The sequence below is a fragment of the Thermobia domestica genome, chromosome 2 (genome assembly GCF_964235325.1).
Source record: "Thermobia domestica chromosome 2, izTheDome1.hap1.1, whole genome shotgun sequence".
NCBI lineage: Eukaryota > Metazoa > Arthropoda > Insecta > Zygentoma > Lepismatidae > Thermobia > Thermobia domestica.
The window spans coordinates 264,151,907-264,166,195 of record NC_137455.1 but is presented as its reverse complement, the minus strand read 5'-3'; positions in this window follow the sequence as shown (position 1 = coordinate 264,166,195).

Here is a 14,289-nt window from a genome sequence, read left to right as displayed (position 1 = left end):
TAGAAAACGAGCTCATACATCTCTAAACTGGAGGAGGTGCGTCATTTGCCAAAGTGAAATATGTGATGGTCTTAGCAAGCATGGGATACAAGGTGTACTGAAACTGAAAGAAGTTGTAAAGGATCGTATCAAGTACCATGACCAGAAAAATTTAGATATTTTGGATTGACTTGAAGACGTTTACTTAGACGCAGAGTGGAATAACACTGATATTTCTTTTACCACTGTTGCTGGTATTTTGACATAACCAACAAAACTAATATCAAAAGATTACAAAGTAAGTTCGAAAAGTGTCACAAAACACCACTAACACCTGCCTGCTACCTCAAAGGACGCACAAGTATTAGAAAACCCGTCGCAATGTTCAACCGTTTAACCTTTCTGTGTTTTGTCAAAGTGACATAGGGAAACCAACAAAAATGGTTATGACCAAACCCATGTCAGATAGAATACTAGAAATAACAAGAAGAGATGACAGTCTTAATTGTCGATTATCAGGAATGCTTGATTTGATCGCAGGTGACGCTATATACCATCTTCCATGCTATGTGAGGAAAAACGGACGGTACCAAAATAGTGATGTTTTAAACGATCCACAAAAAACTTGTCTTTCCAAGGTCGTCAATTCTCTTCGTTCATGAATCGCGAGAGGGCGAGTTTCGATTTGTTGAATGTGTGGGAATACTACTTGGCTCTGATGGCAAATGAAGGTATTACAGTAATGATGTACAAAAACTCAAAACGCTACTTGGAAGAAAAATTACTTAAACTTATGCCCGTTGTGAATGACTTTGTCTCTCAGGTTGATCAGAATGAACCACAACTCATTTTCCCACCAATAGATGGAAAATCTGCAATACAGAATCTCAAATAAACATTGGTTACACGTGAAGAAACTACAGCTGAAGAGGACATAAGACTAGTACATACAACCAACTGCGAATCAGGAATCCTGCTCACTTTATATTATGGTACCAAAAAAGATTGGAACAGATGTAAAAGCATTACCAAAATATCGTAATTATGCTCATGTTAGTAAGGATGCAAAGAAGAAAGTGATTCCTGAAAGTATATACTTGTTTGTTCATGTCTTTTTTACAGATAATACATGGGATGAAGCTACTACTGACAACAAAGATAAAATAAGTGTACTCAGCCTGTGTCAGGACATTTCTAAAGGTCATATATTAACTGCAAAACACATTGGCCTTGGTATGTCAGTCCATCAAACTACTAAATCGAAGTCACTTGTTGACATAATGCATACAGCGGGAAATACTATCAGCTACGATGAGATCCCGTGTATCGACACAACATTAGGACAGAAAGAGTATGAAAACTTTGCTCTGAATGGAAATATAGAAATTCCTTCTAATCTTCAAGCAGGCAATTTTGTAACAGATAATACTGATATTATTCGAGAGATTCTTGATGATAAGGAAACTTTCCATGGTGATAGCATATCAAGTTAAGTCTTCAATTGCTGCAGAAAAAGAACATCAAGAGGAACTTAAGCAGTTATGAATAAAACTTCAAAAATTCCTAACTTGCTTCATAACCAAGTAAAAGAAGCAAGTTACAGGGGGCAGGTCCGACCAATTACAGTATCTTCATCTGGAGTACTAATGTCAGATTAGTTCATAAATAATGAAAGTGCAGAAGCCAGTAAGGCATTTGAACAGAACATTGCCTGGATACTTTGAAGGAGTGATCATAACTCTCAGGAGATTCCTTTAAGGACAGGATTCAATGCTTTGTCTTCTATATCGGCCAAAAATAGTATAACAACTGCGGGATGTATGCCAATTATCAATGCTGTTGCTCATGAAGAAAATATTCTGTGTAGTGTAATCCAAAAACGCCTGAAAATATCAAATAAACTCCTAATACTAGTGCCTCCTTTGAGGTAGCAGGCAGGTGTTAGTAGTGTTTCGAGACACTTTTCGAACTTACAGTTTTGTTGGTTATGTCGGAATACCAGCGACGGTGGTAAAAAAAATATCAGTGTTATTCCACTCTGCTTTTGATTTATTGATTGATGTTGAGTTTAACGTCCCGTTCAGCAGCGAGGCTATATGAGACGTGGACCTACTGATTAACGTGGAATCCGAACCACATGAGCTCCCGACAGGAATAGAACCCGGGCCTCCCACGCCAAAGGCGCATACGCTAACCGCTTAGCCACGGAAGAGCTCTTATTCCACTCTGCGTCTAACGAGGAAGGTCCATAAACCGTGAGAGTTGAATTTTGATGAAAATTAGTGACAAGATTCAGTTCGAGATGCTAAGTAACGTAGTAATAGTCACTCGATGCGCAAATGCTTCGTTGAGCTGCTACACCGACGCCATCTTGAAATCCAATAGGCAATATCCAAGAATACCCTTTTGGCATAAAAATTAAAAAGCTTTTAGTAGATCTAACTTCAATATTGTAAACCAAGGTAAATAATCTACATGTGGGATATTTCCAGTGTATGATCGACATCTTAAAAGGCGCCATATTGAATCATGGTCAAATATGATAAATGGCAAGGGGGTCATGTGGGGTATCAAATAGCACTAAAATTTACTCCTGAATCCATTTCCGTAACCAAAGTTTACATATCCGTTTTCAGGTCAGAGTTAGGAGCTCTCTCACCCACAGGAACATATAAAAACTGTGCGAGTTAGATTTGTGTTATGAAACATGGTCGTGCGAGCAAATGCAGGGCTTTAACTAATGCAGTAGTAGTTACTTGAACCACAAGAGCCACTATAACAATGAGATCTTGAGCCTAGTGAGATAAATCGTTAATTAAATTGAAATATCTGTAGTGAAAAATGGAATAGCAGCACTGTAACAAATTATACCTATTTCAAAGACCGAAGGGATCTTAGCAGATATCTGCAAACTTTTCTAACCAAAAAATTCAGGGTTGACAGTACACCAAAACAAATCATACATACAAATGAACTCAATCATGGGCAGTGCCTTCCTGCTTTCACATAAAATCAAAAAGCGACTTATTTCATAGCTAATCACTAGTCTATCAGATACACGACAATAGTGTAGGGTCATTGACTTACAGTTCAAGAAAATTTAGAACTATAATTTAAAAAGACAAAAAAAAAAAAAAAAAAAAAACAATTCTATAAACATCACTATTGACTCCCTTAGAATACTTAGCCGAATAACCTTACATGTAAACAGAAAAAAACTCTTTCACAAATCTTAATATCAATATCAGCATCAATCACACATATATATGAGTATCAAAGTGCGCTGGATAGTGCGTCAGGGAGAAAGAGTCATAGAATCGTAGCCATAATTAACATATATTTATTAACATTTTTTCGTCAATCGCATTCTATATATCCGGTGACCCCCCTTTGAATTAAAAAGTAAACAGCGTATTTCAAGGACAGAGCTTATATCTACCATATATATGAGTATCAAAGTGCGCTCGATAGTGCATCAGGTAGAAATGGTCATAGAATCGTAGTCATAATTTAAATCTATTTGTTAACATCTCTTCGTAAATCTCATTCTATATCTCCGGTGACCCCCCTTCGAATTAAGAACTAATAGACTTATTTCAAAGACAGGGCGCATATCTACAATCTATATGAGTATCAAAGTGCGCTCGATAGTGCATCAAGTAGAAAGAGTCTTAGAATCGTAGCCATAATTTACATGTATTTATTAACATTTTTTGGTGAATCTCATTCTATAACTCCGGTGACCCCGCATCGAATTTTATTCTAATTGATTTATTACAAGGACAGAGCGCATATCAACCATATATATGAGTATCAAAGTGCGCTCGATAGTGCATCAGGTAGATTTGGTCATAGAATCGTAGCCATAATTTACATATATTTATTAACATTTCGTCGTGATTCTCATTCTATATCTCCGGTGACCCCCCATTTATTTAAAAAGTAAACTGCGTATTTCAAGGACAGAGCTCATAACTACCATATATATATGTATAAAAGTGCGCTCGATAGTGCATCAGGTAGAAAGAGTCATAGAAACGTTGCCATAATCTACATATATTTATTAACATTTTTTCGTAAATCTCATTCCATATCTCCAATGACCTCCCTCTGAATTCAAAAGTAAACATCATATTTCAAGGACAGAGTGTATATCTACCATATATATGAGTATCAATGTGCGCTCGATAGTGCATCAGGTAGAAAGAGTAATAGAATCGTAGCCATAATTTACATGTATTTACTAATATTTCTTCGTGAATTTCATTCTATATCTCCGGTGACCCCCATTTATTTAAAAAGTAAACGGCGCATTTCAAGGACAGAGCTCATATCTACCATATATATATGTATAAAAGTGCGCTAGATAGTGTATCAGGTAGAAAGAGTTATACAAAAGTTGCCATAATCTACATATATTTATTAACATTTTTTCGTAAATCTCATTCCATATCTCCAATGATCCCCCTTTGAATTTAAAAGTAAACAGCGTATTTCAAGGACAGAGCGTATATCTTCCATATATGTGAGTATCAAAGTGCGCTCGATAGTGCATCAGGTAGAAATGGTCATAGAATCGTAGTCATAATTTAAATCTATTTGTTAACATCTCTTCTTATTTCAAAGACAGGGCGCATATCTACCATCTATATGAGTATGAAAGTGCGCTCAATAGTGCATCAAGTAGAAAGAGTCTTAGAATCGTAGCCATAATTTACATGTATTTATTAACATTTCTTGGTGAATCTCATTCTATAACTCCGGTGACCCCCCATCGAATTATATTCTAATTGATTTATTACAAGGACAGAGCGCATATCAACCATATATATGAGTATCAAAGTGCGCTCAATAGTGCATCAGGTAGAAGAGGTCATAGAATCGTAGCCATAATTTACATATATTTATTAACATTTCGTCGTGATTCTCATTCTATATCTCCGGTGACCCCCATTTATTTAAAAAGTATACTGCGTATTTCAAGGACAGAGCTCATAGCTACCATATATATATGTATAAAAGTGCGCTCGATAGTGCATCAGGTAGAAGAGGTCATAGAATCGTAGCCATAATTTACATATATTTATTAACATTTCTTCGTGAATCTCATTCTATATCTCCGGTGACCCCCACTCTAATTAAATCGTAAACGGCGTATTTCAAGGACAGAATCCATATGTACCATGTATATGAATATAAAAGTGCGCTCGATAGTGCATCAGGTAGAAGAGGTCATAGAATCGTTGCCATAATTTACATATATTTATTATGATTTGTTCGTGATTGTCATTGTATATCTCCTGTGACCCCGTTTTAATTAGAAAGTAAACGGCGGATTTCTAGGACAGAGCCCATATCTACCATATATATATATGTATAAAAGAGCGCTCGATAGTGCATCAGGTAGAAAGAGTCATAGAATCGTAACCATAATTTCCATATATTTATTAACATTTTTTCGTCAATCTCATTCTATATCTCCGGTGACCCCCTTCGAATTAAGAACTAATAGACTCATTTCAAAGACAGGGCGTATATATACCATATATATGAGTATCAAAGTTCGCTCGATAGTGTATCAGGTAGAAAAAAATCATAGAATCGTAACCATAATTTACATATATTTGTTAACGTTTCTTCGTGAATCTCATTCTATATCTCCGGTGACCCCCATTAGAATTAAGCACTAATAAACTTATTTCAAGGACAGAGCCCATATCTAATATATATATTTTTGTATCAAAGTGTGCTCGATAGTGCATCAGGTAGAAAGAGTCATAGAATCGTAGCCATAATTTATATATAGTTATTAACATTTCTTCGTGAATCTCATTCTATATCTCTGGTGACCCCACTTCGAACTAATAACTAATAGAATTATTTCAAGGACAGAGCACATATCTACCAATGATATGAGTATCAAAGTGCGCTCGATAGTGCATCAGGTAGAAAGAGACATAGAATCGTAGCCATCATTTACACAAAGTTATTAACATTTCTTCGTGAAGATCATTCTATATCTCCAGTGACCCCCTTCGAGTTAAGAACTAATGGACTTACTTCAAGGACAGAGCACATATCTACCATATATATGAGTATCAAACTGCGCTCGATATTGCATCAGGTAGAAATCGTCATAGAATCGTTGCCATAATTTACACAGAGTTATTAACACTTATTCGTGAATCTCATTCTATATCTCCGGTGACCCCCCTTCGAATTAAGAACTAATGGACTTACTTCAAGGACAGAGCGTATATCTACCATATATATGAGTATCAAAGTGCGCTCAATAGTGCATCAGGTAGAAGAGGTCATAGAATCGTTGCCATAATTTACATATATTTATTAAGATTTCTTCGTGATTCTCATTCTATATCTCCGGTCCCCGCTTTAATTAAAAAATAAACTGCAGATTTCAAGGACAGAGCCAATATCTATCATATATATATATATGTATAAAAGTGCGCTCGATAGTGCATCAGGTAGAAAGAGTCATAGAATCGTAACCATAATTAACATATATTTATTAACATTTTTTCGTCACTCGCATTCTATATATCCGGTGACCCCCCTTCGAATTAAATACTAATAGACTCATTTCAAGGACAGAGCGCTTATCTACCATATATATGAGTATCAAAGTGCGCTCAATAGTGCATTAGGTAGAAGAGGTCATAGAATCGTTACCATAATTTACATATATTTATTAAGATTTCTTCGCGATTCTCATTCTATATATCCGGTTTCCGCTTTAATTAAAAAATAAACGGCAGATTTCAAGGACAGAGCCAATATCTATCATATATATATATATATATATATATATATATATGTATAAAAGTGCGCTCGATAGTGCATCAGGTAGAAAGAGTCATAGAATCGTAACCATAATTAACATATATTTATTAACATTTCTTCGTGAATCTATTCTATATCTCCGGTGACCCCATCAGAATTAAGAACTAATAAACTTATTTCAAGAAGAGAGCGCATATCTACCATATATATGAGTATCAAAGTGCGCTCGATAGTGCATCAGGTAGAAAGGGTCATAGAGTCGTAGCCATAATTTACATATATTTTTTAACATTTCTTCGTGAATCTCATTCTATATCTTCGGTGACCCCCTTTTAATTAAAAAGTAAACAGCGTATTTGAAAGACAGAGCGCATATCTAGCACATATATGAGTATCAAGGTGCGCTCGATAGTCCATCAAGTAGAAAGAGTAATAGAATCGTAGACATAATTTACATATATTTATTAACATTTCTTCGTGAATCTCATTCTATATCTCCAGTGACCCCCTCCAAATTAAGAACGAAAATACTTATTTTAAAGACAGAGCACATGTCTACCACGTATATGAGCATCAAATTGCGCTCGAAATTTCTTCAGGTGAGACATGTCATGGAATCCTAGTGGGAATATACAGATATTTGAGATTCTGTTTCGAATCTATTTCATTATTAACTAGTGTTGTATAGTGACGCTAATGTTGTACCTAGGTATAATTGACAGTCCCTCAAGCTACAAAATAAGTGTCTAATTCTATGTACAACATGCCAGTGTATGGCGTTTATGAAACTCAGCCTTGGTCAACAACTTATGTTATGAAATAAGTGTTAAGAACCTTATATTTTACAGGAATCTAAGAACATTTCTTGACGAATTGTTTCTTGTATCTGCGGTGACCACTGTCAGGAAACACAACCAACTGAGTTATTGCAAATACTTTTATGTATATGTGTATCAATATGCGCTTAATAATGCATCAGGTTGGGAGCTTCATGGAAACAAGACTTACATCCCAGTTTCTATTTCAAATAACTATTTATTACTCTCAGAGTTGCTTAGTTTTAAATTTAAACAGAGATGTTGAAGTTCTATTTTTTCAGAAATGCGAAACAAGCAGATTTTTACCGTTGACTTATTCTCGTATTAAAATTGTAATAATCTTCCATAATTATTTACTTTCCGTAATTTGTTTCATAAGTATCTTTTGCTGGCTATTGGTTAGAATACAACCTTATGTCGAAAATGTGACTACAACTGTTAGCCCAGTGAAGTTAAACTTTTATGTCGAAAGAAATCCTACTACCCTGCATTTCTTTGATTTCTTGAGCATATCTTGAAAAGTATCCCTAATTTGAGCCTTTGGTTTTCTGGTTTTGAGAGGGAGAAGAGGAATACTAGGTTTTTGTAATTATCTCAAAAGTTACCTACAGTGTATTTTTTTTAAAGGAAATAGTTTTAGGAATAAATATTTATAAAACTTTACACAAAAAAGTTTCCTTCTTAGATTTTCTTCATGGAATCAATCGTTTCAGAACAGAAATTTAGTGAATGAATTTCTGTTTTTAACTTAAGTAGGCAGACTACTAAAAATGACACACACGCTAACTATGTTTATTTTGCCCGTTTTTCATAAGTAAAAACAGAGAAATGTAACTTATGAAATGTAACTTACCACGATAATAGATAATGATATTTTATGTAGGTACACCCGAAAATACGAATCAAAAGAATTTTTATCATGTGGTTCGGATTCCACGTTAATCAGTAGGGCCCACGTCTCATATAGCCTAGCTGCTGAACGGGACGTTAAGCCCCAAATCAACAACAACGACAACAAAAGAATTTTTAGCGTTGCCATCCATAGGAATTACAATGTGACCAGAATATGAATTACCCAAAAATCTAAGTTAAAGCAGGGATTAGAAAAATGAACTCAACGGTAGTTGATGACTAATCATGTTGTCTTGGTTCCTTATTTACTACTTTTTAAATAGTATTTGTATTCTTTTGTAATAAACAGATAATGTAATTTTAAAAACTTTCTGTTTATGACAAAATAAATACAAATATTATTATTGCTATTTATTTAATTCTTCTCCTTTTCCCGACTACCGTACATGTCAACTTTTACCCTTTTTCTCATTCAATTTGTAGGTAGACGCGAAAACAATATCTTGATATGTAGTTATTATTTTCCCACATTTTAGTTTTCATTAAGCTGCCTGTAAAAAAAATATGCACGTTCCACCACTGGACTTGAGCGAGGAAGGATCAAACAATTTTAGAAGAGAAACTACTGGTTTAGAGTTATCGTAATATTTGTTTTTAATACTATTCTAAGAGTCTTGTGCTGTTACCAAGCATAATGTTACTCTTTCGTAAGAATCGCTCCTTAGATCAATCTGTTGAAATTGTTTCGGTTACATCCAGGGCCGTACTGGCCAGGCGGGAAACCGGGAAATTTCCCGGTGGACCTGGACGGTGAATTTCTTTAGTGGGCCTCCGCCTGCATCCTAAGTAGATGCAGACCTATACAGGGGTGGACTGGCTATATAAAGAGGGCGCGGTCACATACTCTGGGAGTGCGCCGTCCATCCGAGACTTTCGCTTGTATCGAATACCCCCTCCTATTAAAAGGAAGTGCCGGGGGGCTTCTCCCGGAAAATTAGTACACAAAAAACAACAAAAGATTAAGTAGCTATTGCAGTTAATCACGATAGAATTATACAAATTCAATATTTTCATAAACAAACAAAGATACTTTGAGTACTAAATATATTAGGCCTATATAAATCTGCACACTTTAACTGAGACTACAAAATTAACACCAGTTGTTTAAATTCTTCGGCTATATTTGTTAACAGCCTAATTATAACTGAAGATTTGAGTTAAGTTTGGGGCTTATGCTATTTTTCATACTTCTGTCCTTTTAAAGCTGTGTTCATCATAACATTAATTTATTTATCATCTATTTTTAAAACCGTTGATAAAAAGTATACATGAAACATTTACTACAAATTAACAAAAGTAAATTTAGAATTATATACCTACCCAGCGAAAAAAGAAATTCAAAAACAAAAGTGGAAAATGAAAGTAAAGTCTCTGCTTTATGCTTGAAGGAGCCTTCGAATCTCCCTGCTTTTCTCACACATTTCGTCAATAATAAGATTGTTGTCTATTTTGGTTAGAATGTCTCTTTCTGAGTTCATCAAGAACAATGATTCCAGATGTTCATCTGTAAGTCTTGAACGGAGTCTTGTTTTTATGTATCTGAGCTTTGAAAATGCTCGCTCACAGGATACTTGTGTTGCCGGTAATGTAAGGAAATGCTTATAAACTTTGAATAATTCTGTGTAGAGTCTTGAGTACATATTGTACTGCAGAATCACATCGAAGGTGCCCTTAAAGCAAGAAATGTACTTCACTCCATCACATAGACCTTAAATCCGCAATATCGTCAGTCGGCCTCAAATACTCCTCCTCATCCTCCATGAAATCTTCAGAAAACTTGTCCTCTTCAATCAAATCTTCAATCATACGAACCTCAACAGCTTCTTGATCTTTCTTAATTCTCATGAGGGGATTTTGAAAACTCTTCCCACATTGATGAAAACGAAAGAAGCTCTTCTTTAAGTTTTCCCTCTTCACAATCAGGAATTAATTCAGTGATTCTTTACAGCGACAACGAAGCCAGACTTAAACTCTTGAACTTCTTAGGATCAATACACTCTAAATCTAAGTATAAGCTTTGATTTTCAGCAAATCGTTCCTACATGCTGTTAGAAATTTGGTCTAGAACACAGTTGAAAACGGTTACTTCAAATCTGTATTTACTGTCTTCAATTACTTCATCAGAAGCTGATTCCCCTGCCATTTTCTTTCTTTTTCTACATCTTACCTCAGGCAATTCTGTTTCTATATACTAACTTATTCTAGACTAGGAACATCTGTAATGAGTCCTTCTATACTATTTGACATTTCTGTTGTACAGTGTTCTGCTGCTTTGTAGACTTTGTCAAACTGGTCCCTAGCTTCTTTCAAGTTATTGAAGTTGAGTTGAGGATATCAGGCGCCATACTAGGACATAGTCTAAGTTTTTTGTTTGCAAGTAGTCTGATAAAGGTGTGGTATGCTGAATAATCAATAAAAACATCATAGCCACAATGATAGTCTCAAAGGAGCACAACTTTTGAATGAGAGACATTGCATCTTGTCTGAATTCTTGCGAGTTGCCAATCGCACTTAAAGCTGCTACGAGTTCCACATATACTGGTTTTGATTTTCTTGGTCTGGCATCCTTTGAGTCGGGTGCTCAGTAATGAAAGTGTCCAAATATTTTTACAGCAGCGTTGCTTTTACTTCTCCATCGAGTTATCCCAATAGACTCAAGACGGACGCTTGGGTTTTGATCGAAGTACACCTCAAGTCGTTTCTGGGATTATTTCAAAAATATCTGAATTTCCTGGAGAAGCCCAAAGAAAGATATATATATATAAACACCCAAACTCGGCCAGAGGGCAAGGCCGTAGGCCGAGTAAAGACTGGATCTGGGGGCGGAGCAGTGGGGGTGGGAAAATTGATATATAAAAATCATCCAAAATGACCGATATTATAGTCAAATCTATAAATTTCAGGGTCCCTAAGATCATTATAACTGCATTCCTAAAGCCACAAAAACAGAAAGAGCGAGGCCGCAGGCCGAGCAAATACTGGGATTTGGGGCGGAGCGTGGGGTTGGTAAGGGTGATATGTAAAAATCGTCCAAAATGACCGATATTAGAGTCAAATCTATATATTTAGGGGTAAATCTGATATCATTAATAGCATTCCCACGCCGAAAACAGAAAGAGCGAGGCGGCAGGCCGAGCAAATACCGGGATCTGGGGTGGAGCCCTAGCTGGCCAAAAGCTAGCGAATTTATAAAATAATTATGTATATAGCTTTTTTTTAATGTGTTCAGAGAAGAAACTGCGCCTTCTCGAGGCTAAGACGGGTCTTAGCCCTCCCGAGGAGGGCGTAAAAGAACAGATGTGAGGAGGGCGCAGCGGCCATCGGGCCCGTACTTGATTATGGCCAGTCCACCCCTGGACCTATATGTACAAAAAAGCACACGTCACGCACTTCTCACCAGTGATGAATTCAGGGGGTAGCCCGGGGGGAATCTCCCCCCTAAGAAAATTCATTCCCCCCCGGAGAAACTCCCAAAATTTCAGTCACAAAATGTAGAAATTACTTCACCCAATTATTTGTTTTTCTTTCCGTGCACGTGCAGACGAAATCCGATCTCTCAATATACATATAAATATTAAATATGCAACATCTAAGGTAGAATACCAAATAGTCAATAAAACCTGTATTTCTTAACTCTATGACCGAGTTTGGCAGAACATTAAATTGTCAACTGTTGAAGAAATGTTTGTATTTTAGTAGGTACTGTACTCTCGCCCTATATTATATATTAGTAGGTAGCACTAGCACAGATTGAGATAGGAAAGGGAAGATCTTTCGATCATTCTATATGATCTCTGATGTCAGCAGACTTCATTTCTTGAATAGCTCATGCATTATTTGAAATAGAGCGCCTAAATCTCATTTCTCACATCGGAAGTAACAGACGTAAATGTGGTTTGCGATTGTTAAAATAAACACACCTTTCTTTAAGAGTCTTCATCCCGGCGAAATTAAAATACCGCTAATTTTACAGTAATTATGTGATATCTTCAAATAGTTAAAAGATAATTGAAATATGGAACAAGAGCGCCCTAGACAATAGTAGGTGAGACTGAACTTCTACACCCGAAAGGAAGAATGTTAACGGTACTTTACGTAATAATTATGTTCTAACATGGTCCTTTAATGGGAAGTGTTGGCAGAGGGGGGCGTGTATGTCATTATGGGTTGATGACCTGCTTACGTGTGTTTGGAAAGTTCTTATATTTCTTTTTTTAGTTGTGCTGACATGGAAAGGTCGTGTCTTCTTTTTCGAGTCTGTATGCGTGTCTGTACAGCCTCTATACTGGATATTTTTAAAAATAATAATGGAAATTTGAATTGGTTCGATTTCAATTAAATCTGTTGATATGATGAAACGTTATGACAATGAGATGAATCCCCAGTTCGAATCTCATATTATACAAATGGATTTGACTAATAGAAACTTACATTGAGAAATATATAATTTGGAAAAATGAAATATTTGGGTCCCACCATTATGCCTGTTAGGCTAAAAGAGATGGTGATTATTTTATTTGTTAAAAATAAAATGTTCGAACAATATGTGGAGAGAATAAAAGATATTCTCCTAATAAATTAGTTGTAGCAACTTATTTTGGGAGGAAATCATTTTATTAGAAGCTCAGAACACTTGTAGTGTGAACCTACAAATAATTTCGAAAATATTTTAAAATAAGGTGAGAACACTTACAGTGTGTAAAAGTTTATGTGATACGTACTGGGATCGAACCCGGGACCCTTAACACTAGAGGTGAACGCTGTATTGTACTGAGAATAAACCCGGGACCCCCAAGCACCAGAGGTGAACACTGTATTGTAATGGGATTGAACCGGGACCCTTAACACCAGAGGTAAACACTGTATTGTATTGAGAATGAGCCTGGGACTCCAAGCACCAGAGGTGAATGCTGTATTGTACTGGGATTGAACCCGGGACCCCCTAAGCACCAGAGGTGAACACTGTATTGTACTGAGAATTATTGCAATCCTTACATGTAAATTGGTGAGAAAAAACATGGGAAATACGAAGTGTGTGTGCGTATGATTTGAATGGTTTATTTATTTATTTTGTTAATATTCATCGTTTTATTGATTTGTTTATTCCTTATAGTTAACTCCGTGTTTACAGCCAAGTTTGAAATACGGAGTGACTGAATTGTTCTTCCTTCTCTCACAGAAGGCTGTCTTAGAATGAACAGAGTTTTATTTTTGTAAATGGGTTTACTTCCGGGTATACGAGCTTTCACTTGCTTACGTTAGAACTTTGAGTGCTGACACAGATATAGAATGTCAATGTACTTTCTACTTTTATTTCCGCTTGTCAATATGTACTGAAATAACCTTAGACGCTTTCCCCTTGCCCGTTAGAACTCTGACTGGTGATATACTGAAATATTTTTCCATTAACTATGATTGTCACTGCGATATTTATCGGCAGTGATGAAGAAGACAGATAGAAATTTTATGTTTCTTCCCCCTTTAGAAGATGTTTTGGACAAACACGTAAATGTATTTTTGTGGCAATATCTGATTTTGGCAGAATATCTAATATCTGATGAAAGTTTAACATGTAAGCATTTTCCTTAATTAGATGAGAACCGCACATTGCTACAAGGCCCAAATGTTGATACCCTGTCTGAATGAGATTTCTCCAGCGGTTGACGAACCTGTAAATAAGAAATTTTTAGATTTCTTGCTGTAGCACTGAATAAACGATGTTAGCGGACATGATGACTTTATTTATTTATAATTAATGAAATCGGGTTGAAAACCTGAT